This window comes from Eubalaena glacialis, chromosome 2 (genome assembly GCF_028564815.1).
Source record: "Eubalaena glacialis isolate mEubGla1 chromosome 2, mEubGla1.1.hap2.+ XY, whole genome shotgun sequence".
In the NCBI taxonomy this organism is placed as follows: domain Eukaryota; kingdom Metazoa; phylum Chordata; class Mammalia; order Artiodactyla; family Balaenidae; genus Eubalaena; species Eubalaena glacialis.
The window spans coordinates 75,367,873-75,381,698 of record NC_083717.1 but is presented as its reverse complement, the minus strand read 5'-3'; the positions used below and the strand labels follow the sequence as shown (position 1 = coordinate 75,381,698).

Below are 13,826 nucleotides of genomic sequence, written 5' to 3'. Positions count from 1 at the left end.
CTGCTGCTTACAGAAAAAAGTCTACACAGCATTCAAGATCTTCCACACTCTGGACTCTACCTACTTTTCCATAAATAAAGCACACGCAAACACATACATACACACACACCCCCCCCAGCACCGAAGTCAGACTGGATTGGTAATTCTCCAAACACATTCAGCACTGTCCCACTACCTCTAGGCCTGGGTTTTCCAAGTTCCCTCTACTGGGAATGCTCTATCTGGGTCAGCTGACATCCTCAGGAGACTTCAGGACACAAAAAATACTGTTACCTTTCTCCTGTACCTCTCCCTGCTCTGTGCTCCTGTCTCTCTTGGTGTATCTGTGAAATATCAGAGCTGAGGGTACAAAGGCGGTCTTCCATTCTATCTGCCCCCAGGGTTTCTTATTCATCCCCATTTCCCCATAGGTCTGAGCACAGTGCCTAACACACTGTAGGCGTTCACTCACATTTTTGGATGGTTTACACACACTGGGTCTTTCCACATTATATCTTTTTTTCCTTCTTTTCCACTACATTCTCCTTCCTCAATTTCCTTTCTCTTCCTCGGACTGAGTATCTCAAATGCAGTCCCAGTTCCATACATTCAGAGCTGGAGGCTTCAATTCCCAGCCTGTGTTCACATCTTTGTAAACCCTGGTAGAGCAATTCAGGAGACAGCCTCTTTCTCATACGATATGCAGCTCTTCACCTTCTCCCACAGCTCAACCTCCACCTTTAATACCGTCAGGGCCCCTTGGCTCCTAGCTCTGTCCACGGGACAACGTGGAAAAGTAACCTACATCTCCTTGTGGCAAGAAAGGCAAGGAAGGAGGCAGCAAGGAGGAAAGATTTACAAGTGGCCTTGGGACTCTGATTTCCTCTGAGCTGGGAGTGTGGGGACTGGGTGTGGCAGAGAGACAAAGGGCAAGGATTCCATGTGACGGCCACTCCCTTGAGTCAGAACTTCCCACCCCAAGCCTGGGAGTGTAACTCACACCACTTAGATGCTACTGACTTCTGACAAGACTGAGCTCAGACGGTTTCACAGCTTCAGGTGTACCCTAGGGGAGACTTGGAGGTAATCTCACTGGAGCCACTGAGAAGAACAAGGCTGGGCATCTCCTGACCCCTACAGCTGACCTGCTCCCCAACAAAGGAGATGGGGACTGCCTCTGGCAACTGGAGGAGGAAAAACAGACCTGACAGTGAAAGAGCAGAAAAAAAATTTTTTAAAAGACTGGAATTTCCTCCTGATGTAGCCTACAACTAGAATAGGGTGTGGCACGGGGGGGGGGGGGGCTGGAGAGGGAGGTGGTTTCCCATATGCATGCAAAAAAAAGAACATTCCATTTCTATTCTTTTTTTAATTTATTTTTGGCTGTGTTGGGTCTTCGTTGCTACCCGTGCGCAGGCTTTCTCTAGTTGCGGCGAGTGGGGTCTGCTCTTCATCGCGGTGCGCGGGCTTCTCTCGTTGCGGAGCACGGGCTCTAGGCGCGCAGGCTTCAGTAGTTGTGGCTCGCAGGCTCTAGAGCACAGGCTCAGTAGTTGTGGCACATGGGCTCAGTAATTGTGGCTCGCGGGCTCTAGAGTACAGGCTCAGTAGTTGTGGTGCACGGGCTTAGTTGCTCCGTGGCATGTGGGATCTTCCCGGACCAAGGCTCGAACCTGTGTCCCCTGCGTTGGCAGGCGGATCCTTAACCACTGCACCGCCAGGGAAGCCCTCCGTTTCTATTCTCACAGTCAAATCCAGAAGGCAGGTTAAGTCAATGATAACTTTAAACAACACTTTCCCTAAAGCAAGTAAACTATGAAGCTCAGGTCTGTGGAACAGCTGGATTAAAGGGGAAATGAGCCCCAACCAAGTTTGGAAACAAATATTAATTTGGGAGAACATAAAGCTCAAAATCCAATTACTGTCTATACAATTCACTCGATTTTGTCTATTTTATTTTTTTCCCCACTAGATTTAAAGCCTAAAGAGCAGAGTTTTGTTTTTGTTTTTGTTTTGGTCTGTTTTGTTCAGTGCTATATCCTCAGTGCTTATACTGTGAGTTGAACATAGTAGGTGCTTAATAAATATTGTGGAATGAACAGATGTTTAAGGCAGCCCAAGAGAGCCTGGGACTTTTATTTGTGACACACCCATGCTCAGTTTGTAAGAAATGCCTCAGCAGGCCCACAGCCCCACACAAGGGAAGACCAAGAACAAAGGCCAGATTCTAGGCCCGATGGTGCAAGAAGAGCCTACAACCCTCAAAATCAATAACAATTATAGAAGGATATCTACCTTGCCAGGAAAACTACTTAAATTAGAAATTAGTCAGGAAACCAATGGCCACGACTGCCGGCATGTCCATCGATAACGGCATTTTTAATAGCTCAAAGACAAGAGGATGTTAAGTATCGTGACCCCAGTCCAAGACCAAGCTCCTGCTCAAAGCCAGTGAGTCAGCAATATTTCCTGGGCATTTGCAACAGGCAAGCCATTTAGCACTGCAGGAAATCACAAAATCTAGGCGGTCTCCCAATCATAAACCTCCAACTAAAAAATTTACATTGATGGTCACACCCTTGCACGGCAGATGCAATCGATACCTCTGGAGAAAGCCTCGACTGAAGATTTGAGATAATAGGTGGAGTCAGAAGTGCTGTATGGGATGGTCTTAACACCACTGACCACTAAGGACAGTGAACCTGGCCTCATATGAGATCTTCCTTCACAATGCCTGAATATTATATTATGTGGCTCCTTCCACAGCCTCAAATTCTATAAATTACAGATGTTTAGGTTTTAAAATGTTCTTGTTATCTTTTAAATAACACATCTCCCCTGGGTTGCTGAGGATTTCAGGACCACCAGCCATTCCTAACATTGAATATTAATGAATATTGACTCAATCTGCTAGTCTCTAGCTGGGTATGAGAACACTGAAGTGGGAAGGAGGGGGGAAGGCAGCAGAACTGGAGAAGCATGGACAGGCTTTTGTAATATGTTGGGGCGGGGGCTCTCCAAGGAGGCAGGAGGAAGAGAGAAAAGTAGAGAGGGTGATAAGGACATAATTTTCCAATTAAAATAATTTAATCAGGGCCAACCTTAAAACTTAGAAAACTTCCAGTAAAATACTTCAATGATTTACTTTTATGTATTATACCTCACCCTCCTCCCACCCTCCCTCCCCACCCACCATCACTCCCATCCCGCAAATTAGGCATGTACTATCAGTACTTTGATATAGTTCAGGTTAAGGTAGGGGTTTTCTGGGTTAGCCTGAGAACCTAAGCACCTTCTATAACATTGTTGCAGTGCTACAGCGCATTCTGCATTCGAAATGACCAAGTTCCGGACAGGCACAGTAGGGCACACTTTTGGACAGCACCCATCAGTACCGTCAGTATGCGCTCAGGGGTCCCGACCCCTGCACTCCAGGACCTTAGGGTTCCTGGTAAAGACCCAGCGTGCCCCATGAGGTTACTGTTCTTTTACCTTTAATAGCTTTAAAATGGCAAATCTTAACACAAAAAGAATGACACTCGGTTTTGGTACGGCACTTAATGTTTTCAGTGTGCTTTACAAATTTATTTTTGAATGAACATGTTTTTTGGAATCTTCGATAATAACCCTATGTGGGGAAAGTAAGAATGTGCATTCTTAAACCACTTTCATAGATAAGGAAATTGATGTCCACACCTTTTTAACTGAGAGTTGATGGAATCCAGGCCTACAACACCAGGCGCTGGGACCCATCTCACAGAGCTACAAGGAGCAGCCCGGGGGGGGGGGGGGGGGGGCTACGCCCTTTTCTGTACCCTCTGTCCCTGACTCAATGTCGCATCAGCGCCAGTAAGTCAGTGACGATTCTCCCCACAGAACCACGGGGGAACACTTCCTTTCCTGATGCCAAAGTAGTCAACCAAATAAGAAACTCTCCAGATACACGGAAATCAGAAGTTGCTCTCCTACGAGCTAAGCTAGACAAAGGAGAATGAGGGGAGGTTCTTCCGTTGCTTTGTTTTACTGGGGCAGGAGGTTGCTGCTAAAAACTCCCACCCCTCATCCTCCCCCGACTGCTTCCCTCCTGCTCGTCGGCACAAGTTCCACAAATGCGCGTTTGTTTCAAGTAAAGTTAACTTGGAACAGATGGGGATTACTTTCTAGATAGCCGTAGCGCTAGTGTTAAACGTGGAGGGTGCCGCACGTCTGCTCTCCACCCGACCAGGGGCTCGCAGGGAGGCCACACCCAGCCCCCCCCAGCGGCGCCCGGCGCGTCTGGAATGCGAGGCCTCCCTCCGCCCCCCTCCCCGGCGCCACCTCGTCGGGCTTCCTGCGAGCACTTCGGGGGGAATGCCCGACCCCCTCCTTCTGCCCTGCACCCCCCAGGCCGGGGCACACCCGGCCCCCCTCACTCCTGTCCAGACCCCCCTCGCCACTGGGCGCCCTCCTCGCAAAGCTCCTAGTGCGGACCGTCCCTTCAGCCCCCTCCCCGGACGGCCTCCCGAGTCCCCGTCTCCAGAACTGCTCTTTGCAAGGCCGTCTCCTTCCCCCGCTCTCCACACCCCGCCAGCGCGGCGGCCGCGGGGCCATCGCGGGCGGGAGGGCGGGCGGGGCGCCCCGCTTACCTGGGCCAGGCGCAGTGCGCTGCGAGCGTCGCCAGATGCAGAGCGAGGCCTGGGTGGGGCTTTTATAGCCGCCACATCCTCGCGGTGCACGGGAGGCCCGCCCCGCCCGGCCCGCCCCGCCTTCTCCTGCTCCGGCCGCTAGCACCCGAGTCGGGGTGACTCAGACTGCCCGGCCCGCCCGCTCGGCCGCGGGGGACGCCTAGCTCTGGAACGTTCCCCGGGCTGCGCCAGTGGGAGCGGCTCCACGCCCACGGCTCTGCCCTCCGGTGAAGTGCCGCCGAGGCTTCCTCGAGCACCAGTCCCGGCCTAGTTTCCTCCTCTCTTCCTCTTTTACTTCTCGAGCGCCACGTCGAGTGCGCAGCCCTGCCTCAGGTTAATACGTTTGCAAGACTTTTGTCGACTCTGACCTTAAGTCACTTTTTTGTTTGTTTGTTTGTTTAAGGCGTCAATGCAATGGAAGGAAGAATTGTTCCAAGACACATAAATCGTGATTCCCCTGAGCTGGGCCGTTGGCATCCAGCTCCCCGTTACCGTCTGCAAACATATCAGCTTAACCTCTGACCGGCTATTGCCGGGAGGAGCGCGGGGAGGGAGATCCGCCGGGTCCTGGCGGGCAAAGGACTGGCCCCGCCCCGGCCTCGGAGCGCGCTGGCAGACGCGGAGCCACGGTGGGAGTTGGGTGGGGGGGTAGGAGGCCGAAGCCAGGAGCCAAGGTCCCACCCCGCCCGCCCGGGGAGGCGCCCTTTTCCCGAGCTCGCTCTGCTTGGCTTCCCTCCATGCCTCCCGCGACCCTTCGGGCCTCCCGCGCGTCCTCGTGGCAGGCCGTCCCGGGCTGGGTGGGGCCGGTGGCTTTGAACCTCGAGTTCCAACAAATAAGTTTCCTCCCTTCCTTCTGTCCTAACTGCCATTGTTTTTTTGGTTTTTTGTTTTTTCTCAGACTCAGCTCCCTGGCTTGGTTTTGCTGTTTCTCGCTTTTCTTCCACTCTCTGCTTCCACGAACCGCAGTGGCAACATGCAGGCAAACATGGCTTTGTGGTTGATTGCGCAAATACTGTACTCAGACCTCAAACCAGCAGGAGAGTTTTGCTAAGAATCCCAAAGATCTCTCTGCACCTTTGAATTCCTTCTTTTCACAGACCTCACTTAGCTCTTTCTCCTGATGCTTCTGTTTTAATCCCCCGTCTATCTTAACGTCCGTTTTTACTTTCCAGTTGAGCGTCACTTCACTCCTGGGAATCAGGAAACAGCAAGGCCAAGACATCGTTGCCAAGCTCACAATCAAGTCCAGACCACAAATGGGGTCTCTGGACACTCAGCCCAGAGCACTGTTACCCGTTTCTTTCACTCAGAATGAAACATGATAGGCACTGTCAGAAGGACAAATAGAAAATAAAGCAATTCTGTTGATACAATTTCTGATTTACATTTATAGCCCTTCAATTTAGGCTGCAAGCTTTACAGCCTAAACATTTTGGAACAGAAGGAGAATACAGGCTGACCGTAATGGTGACCGGGATTCTGCTTCCCTTCTCTTCTCTGGGCCTCTGATGCCCAGCTGTGCTGTGATAGGCCCTCTACAGAAGATAAGATTTAATTAAAATCATGTGGAATACCTAAAAGCCAAGTAGCCAGAAGAATGCTTTTGCTTGTCTAGGGCATCCAGCAAAGCCAAACATACAGATCTGTCCAATAACCAGAGTCTGCTTCTTGGTACAGAACTTCACACTGGTATTTTCATAAAAAGGAAGCTATCAGAAGTCATGGTTTGCTCTTTCTGCGGAATGGGGAGCCAATTCTGCCAGTTTAAATGAGCTTTTGAATCTCTGAGTGCAAAGATCCTTTTTTCTTTCTTTCTTTCTCCTCCATGGCTGGAAGAATGTTTACAACAACAGATCTCAGATTGTGTCTGCTGCTGTGCGTTCTGTTCTCTAAAGCCTTGACTTTATTTTGTTCACACTTTCTCTGCTGCACCTCAACACTGCTAATTGTGCCTAGCTACCAGTGATAGGCACTCACTAAAACTTACAGAATAATAGAATTATTCACCCAATAACAGAATGTTAGAGCAGAGAGGGTCCTTAAGAGACTAACATTTCCAATTCTTGATTTTTATAGATGAAACTGGAGCCCAAATAAAGTCTCCTGCCCAGTCCAGAAATTTAAAAATGCACTCAAGTTACTTATTGCAGTTTAACAAATTACCACCAAAACTTAGTGGTTCAAACATAAATAAAACCATTTATTTGCTCATGATTTTGCAATATGGACAGGACTCAGGGGCAACAGCTTGTCTCTTCTCCATGGTGTTGGATGGGGCAGCTGAACTAGGGTTGTAGGATGGAAAGGAACTTCACTCATTTGGTGCCTCAGCTAGGGTTGCTAGAATGGCTGAGAGCAGGCTGGGTCTCTCCATCCCTTGGACTCTCATCTGCCAGGTCCTCCTCTGTACACCAGGATAATAACGGAAGCTGGCTCTCAAGAAGCAAAAGCTGAAGCTGCCAGGCCTCTTAGCTTGTGGGCTATCCAAAAATAGGCTGGATTGACTTTATGGGCTGTAGTTTGCCAATCTGTGCTTTAATCCATGATCTGGTTTTTGGCTTTGCCTTCTGGCCTCTTGATTCTACTCTCTGAGATGTCTTTCCTTTTCCTTAAGAATGGTCCATATTTGTAGCTGAGTAGCTCTCTCAACCTGCTTCATGCTAGTAGAAACTTGAAGGCCCAGAAACTTCTTTTCAACTGTTTCTGTGTCCAACCTGGCAGTCCTTTCATTAATACAATTATCTTTAAAATTCTGTGGATTTTCTATGAATCTTATTGAGGTTCATTCCATGCTCCAAAATTCATATCCAATGCAATTTTCTCAAAAACTTTGTGGAATTTCTGTAAATCTTAATGAGGCTTAACTCCATGCTCCAAAATTCACATTGATTATTCTTTCTAATAATAGATCTCTTTACTTTGAGCTTGTCAGGCAGGAACAATGCACTTAAGATTCTTAGAAGCCCTGAGATGGTCTTCAAAGTACCACATTAAATCTTTCTGGAATTTTAAAAATAAAAAAAAGTTTTGCAGCCACATGTGATTTGATCTTTATTCTGAGGCCGTTTCTTACTTTGCAAATCTTTCATTGGCTAGAATTCTGCTTGAAAACCAAACAGATCTTTCCTGGAAGTAAAGTCAATGTCATATATTTTAGGTTTTTGTTATAGCAACACTCCACATCCACATACTAACTTCTGTTTCAGTGACCTATTACTAGGAAATAAACCACCTCCAAATCTTAGAAACTTAAAACAACAACCGATGTATTTGTTTATGATTCCACATAGGGCAGAGTTCATGGAGTCAACTCATCTCTGGTCTATTTAGCGTTGTCTAGGGAGACTCAAATGAGGCTGGAAGATCCACAAGGGCCTGCCTCCAGCAGGGTAGTTACTGATCTTCAAGAGTGAAAGTGGAAGCTGCTGGGCCCAGAAGTGGAACAGTGCCACTTCCGCTGCATCCCATTGATTAAGGGAAGTCATATAACCCAGATTCAAGGGAAGGGGAAATAGATTCCACCTCTTCATAAAGGGAGAGACATATGTTTACATGAGTGGAAGGAGTTGTTGGCAACCACCTCTGTAGACAATCTACCACAATCCTTAAACTAGTAAGTGGCAGAACTGAGGGTAGAATACATCTGTCTGCCTTTCAATCCACTGCTTTTTCCATTACACCATATCTCTCACATACCACCATTGCTTCAGGGAGACACAGGCTGTCTCCAAGTCCCCTACATTATATGGCTTAGAGTCTCACCAACCATAAAGCTGTTATTACCTTGAGCCTTGTTATATGCAATCAGTATATAATAATGTATTATATTTGAAGACGTGGCCAGAAGAGGAAAAAGATCTATCTGGAAAACCCAACATCCAAATAATAGGAGTTCTAGAAAGAAAAATAGGCAAAATGGAGGGGAGAAAATCACCAAGAAATAACTGAAGACCATTTTTTAGAACTGAAGTCTGAGTCTTTAGATTGAAAAAGCTATAAGAAATGGAAAAACAAACCCAAGGCACATTATCATGAAATTTCAGAACACTGGATGGGGCCAGGGAGAAATTCCTAAAAGATTCTAGAGAGATTAAAAAAATAAGTCATATATGAAAGGTAAGAAAGGAGAATGTCATGATAAGACTCAGATCTTAGTTTCCAAATACTATTCCCCAGTAAATGGTCTAGTTCTTAGAGAAATGGCTGGTTCCAGAGGTGGAACAGAGAGAAAATACGTGATGGGCTTTGTGCTAAATGACTTATGGGAACATATCAAAAAGACACAAAAGCCAACTTGAAGGGATTCTCACTGGTTAAAACTGGGGGCAATTTGAGCATCATATTGAATAATGATAGGAACTGATGATACACATTGAATAGTCTAACTGATAGTAAAATAGAAAATACACAAAGAGGGGACAGAGAAAGCTCTTAATTAGAGAAGAATGCTAACTTCATGTATCAGGAAAGATAAATATAAAAAATCGTTATTTTGCAACTAGAATTCCATACCCAGCCAAACAATAAATCAAGAATGCATGCATAATTAACAGTTTTCAAAAATGTTGTTTATGCCTATGTGCCCTGTGTTAGTTTCCTAAGGCTGCCATAACAAATTACCACAAACCTGGTGGCTTAAAAGAACACAAATGTATTCTCTTGCAGTTCTGGAAGCCAGAAGTGTGAAATTGAGGTATCAGCAGGGCTATACTCCCTCTGGAGGCTCTAAAGCAGAATCCTTCCTTGTCTCTTCCAGCTTCTGGCGGCCCCAGTCATTCTTTGTGACTGTATCACTCCAATCTCTTCCTCCATCTTCACAAGGCCCTCTTCTCTGTTTCTGCATCTTCTCCTCTTCTGTCTTTCAGAAGAACACTTCTCATTGGATTTAGGAACAACCTAGATAATCGAGGATAATCTCATCTTGAGATCTGTAACTTAATTACATCTGCAAAGACCTTTTTTCCAAATTAGGAAATAGTCACAGATTCTGAGGCTTAGGATGGAGACATAAGCTTTGGGGGGGCCACCATTCATCCCACTATACACCCCATCTCAGGAGACTTCTGAATGATGTACTTCACCAAAACAAGAGAATAAAGCAAAAACAGGAGCATTGGATCCAGAAAACAAGGGATTCAATGCACAAATAAGTGAACAGAATTCCCAGAATGATGGGGAAGAGAGAACTTGGAACAATAGCTGTGCAGCAGGCATATAGAGCAACCAGTCTAAGGAATTCCCTGGCGGTCCAGTGGTTAGGACTCCACGCTTTCACTGCCGAGGGGCCGGGTTTGATCCCTGGTTGGGGAACTAAGATCCCACAAGCTGTGCAGCACAGCCAAAAAAAGAAAAAAAAAAAAAGAGCAACCAGTCTAGCTTGGAGAAGAGGACCAAAGGCTCCAGCACAAATGCCTCAGAAAGAGTAGGAGGAAGAAATTACCCCAGGTGTTTGAACATACTGAGAAGACATTAACAGCTTCACTGTTAATGGAATGAATTTGTGAGCGTGGTAAGAAAAACTATTGATATCAAATGAAAAGCTCCAGGAAAACAAAAAATTATTGCAGCATGCTATAAACTGAATGTTTATATCCTCCCCACATTCGTATCTTGAAACCTAACCCTCCATGTGAGGGTATTTAGAGATGGGGCTTTGGGGAAGTGATTAGGCCATGAGAGCAGAACGCTCATATGGGATTAGTACTTTTATAAAAGAGGCCAGGCGTAGAGAATGGACTTCATGAAGGACACGGGGAGGGGGAAGGGTAAGCTGGGACGAAGTGAGAGAGTAGCATTGACATATATACACTATCAAATGTAAAATAGATAGCTAGTGGGAAGCAGCTGCACAGCACAGGGAGATCAGCTCAGTGCTTTGCGACCACCTAGAGGGGTGGGATAAGGAGGGTGGGAGGGAGACACAAGAGGGAGGGGATATGGGGATACACGTATGCATATAGCTGATTCACTTTGTTATACAGCAGAAACTAACACAACACTGTAAAGCAATTATACTTCAATAAAGATGTTAAAAAAAAGAGGCCCAGGGAATTCCCTGGGGGTCCAGGGCCCAGGTTCAACCCCTGGTTGGGGAACTAAGATCCCACAAGCCTCATGGGTCCTCACCAGATCTTGATCTTGGACTTACCTATCTCCAGAACGGTGTGAAATAAGTTTCTGTTGTATATAAGCCACGCAATCTATGGCAGTTCGTTATAGCAGCCCAAATGGACTGAGACGCAACATATTATATTCTCCAAAGATGACCACAGTAATATTTCCCATCCCAGATGCTCCTCTAGAATTTTGCCACTTCCCCATCAAGAGGAGGAGGGTATGCCCAGTCCCCTTGAATCTCATGACCTGCTGTGACTTATTTGACCAACAGAATACAGCATAAGTCATGCTACGTGACTTCTGAGACTAGATCCTGATTGCATTTCTACCTTGTTTACTTGAGACATTTGCTTTGGAATCCAGCCACCATGCCATGAGGAAGCCCAAGCAGCCTATGGAGAGGTTCCAAAGTCTATACCTGACAGCCAGTACCAACCTGACATCTGTGTGAGCTATCTTGAAGGTGGACCATGCCAGCTAAATATGAGTGGAGACAAGCCTTTCCCACCAAGCTCTGTCCAAACTGCAAACTAGTGAGCAAAACAAATTATTGTTTTAAGAAACTAAATTCAGAGCTGGTTACTTATGCAGGAATATATAGCTGAAACAGTTGCCATGAGAAGGAAATGTAAACATAACACATTACCTGGCTCTATGTTTCTATAATCATAATTCTGTAAACAACATTAGAGAAAAATAATGTAACCATTTTGAGATTACGTGTGTATACTGTAGGTGAGGAGTAAAAGACCTTATTTTTCATTAGTACACAATAGATAGTACTTAAAACTGAAAAATTAAGAAACATTGGCATGCTTTTTAAAAATATATTGGTGAATCTCCACAAGAAATAGCTACAAGTGTTGAAAATATTTGGCTTTTGGGAGCAGTAATTGTGGATCAAGTTAAGTAATTGCTATCTGGGGGAGAGAGAGAGAGAGAGAGAGAGAGGAAGCTATCATAGAAAATCCAAATTCCGGACTCAATATACATTCTGATTTTTTTTCCCTTAGCAAGCTTTTCTTTAAAGTGGGCAACAATATACTCAGCTAAAAGATTGCAGTTTTTAGCTTCAAGAAAATCTCCTTAAAAAGAAAACAGACAATTGACATGGGGTTTTTATTGTTGTTTGTTTTAGTTTGTTGGTTTGGTTTGGTTTGGTCTGGGTTTTTTTGCTGAACACCCTTTTTTCTCCTACTTCCTTTGCCTCATACTTGATGTGATGTCTGGAGCTCCCTCAGTTACTGTGGACCTTGAGGAAAACTGGAAGATGGAAAGTAGGCACAAAGGATGGAGATCAAAAAACCTGAGGATGAAAACAAAAGCTCAGGGCAAACAGTCAGGAGGAGGCTGTTTTCCTGACGAGTGTGAAACCATCAACTCAGTCCTGGACTGCTTTCCTCCGGATTTCCTGTACGTGAAAGAAAAAATAAATTTCTACCTTATTTAAAGTACTTACATCCAGTCTCTGTTCCTAACAAATAAGCTTAACTCTGATTTATATAGAATGATATAGAATTCTTGTGTAAATATGTGACTTCTAGAACTATTCACCTGTATAACTTAGCTGAAGATAAATATTAAAAGAGGAGGGAAGATGGAAGGGAGGGAGGTAGAGAGGAAGAAAGGAAGGAAGGGAAAGAGGGAGGGGAGGAAGGAAGGAAGGAAGAGAGGGAGGAAGGTAGAGGAGAATCAGAGACTGAGTCCATGAACAAGAGTGGGGCTTGGAGTGAACCAGTTCTGGCATCTTGTTCTGTTTCTGTTTGTTTCTTTTTTTTAAATAAATTTATTTATTTATTTTTGGCTGCGTTGGATCTTCGTTGCTGCGTGTGGGCTTTCTCTAGTTGCGGTGAGCGGGGGCTACTCTTCGTTGCGGTGCGCGGGCTTCTCATTGTGGTGGCTTCTCTTGTTGCGGAGCACAGGCTCTAGGCGTGCAGGCTTCAGTAGTTGTGACATGTGGGCTTCAGTAGTTGTGGTGCACGGGCTCTAGAGTGCAGGCTCAGTAGTTCTGGCACACTGGCTTAGTTGCTCTGCGGCATGTGGGATCTTCCTGGACCAGGGCTCGAACCCGTGTCCCCTGCACTGGCAGGTGGATTCTTAACCACTGCGCCACCAGGGAAGTCCCTCTGCTTCTTTAACAACCGCAATTTTCTCATTTGTGATACTGCAAGACAAATGTAAAGATTAGACAAAGTATAAAAAGTGCCTGGTGTATTGTAGGTGTTGAAAAACAGTGGCTATTTCATTGGCTTTTTGAGTTCTTTCAGCATCTAGCCCTGCTGAACTCATGGTACGGTTTCAATACACACTTGTTGAATAAAGGTATCATGACCCAAACCACACAGAGTACTCTGTGTGGTCAAACCACAATTTCTGTTTTGTTTTCAGATACTTTCAGGGAAATGTCTACAGTGACTTCAACCTCTCTCTCCCAGCTGTAACATATACTTTTGGTCTCAATTCATTCTCTACAAGGCATCCAGAATATCTTTCTAAGAAACAGTTCTGATTACATGACCCCTCTCTGGAAACCCTTCTTGGTAGGAAGGGTCTGACTGACCTGACAGCCAATTGCCCACATCTTTCCCTTCATTCCCACCTTGCACCACTGCCAATCATACTCACGCCTCCATCTGCCTTTTTCCATGCTGCTTCCCTGCCTGGAATGCCCTTTCCCACTTTCCTTAATAGTGAGTTTCTCCTCATCCTTCAAGCATCAGAGCAAATATTATTTTCTCATGAAGGAAAACCTTTCCCAAGCCCTGCGGGCAGATTTGGTGCTAATCTGTTTCTCTTGACATTTTTAATGTCCTTCTCCTCTCTCAGTTATCACCTTGCATCGTTATTCTTTTATTTGTTGGTCTCTGCAACTAGGCAGGAGCCCCTGGAGGACGGGCATTTGGTTGTTACTGGTTGTGCCGACACTCTTACCCAGTACCTCTTACTACCTGATTTCTCTCCATAAAACATTACCTTGTCCTTATTCATACTTAAACTTACCTGGCAAAAACTAAAAGGCTGATAGTATCCAGTGTGGTTGGAAATGGCTGAAATGGAAATGCTTATATG

The 13,826-nt window shown here is 45.7% G+C and overlaps 1 protein-coding gene across 1 annotated transcript in view; it reads right to left on the bottom strand.

Moving 5' to 3' along the window:
* The window catches only part of ANXA2 (annexin A2), a 45,217-nt gene extending 40,537 nt beyond the window's left edge, over positions 1–4,680 (bottom strand). The window contains exon 1 of the mRNA XM_061182055.1: positions 4,602–4,680. The gene's annotated coding sequence lies outside the window, so the exon portion shown is untranslated. The remainder of the gene's footprint in view (positions 1–4,601) is intronic.
* Between the last annotated feature and the right edge of the window lie 9,146 nt (positions 4,681–13,826).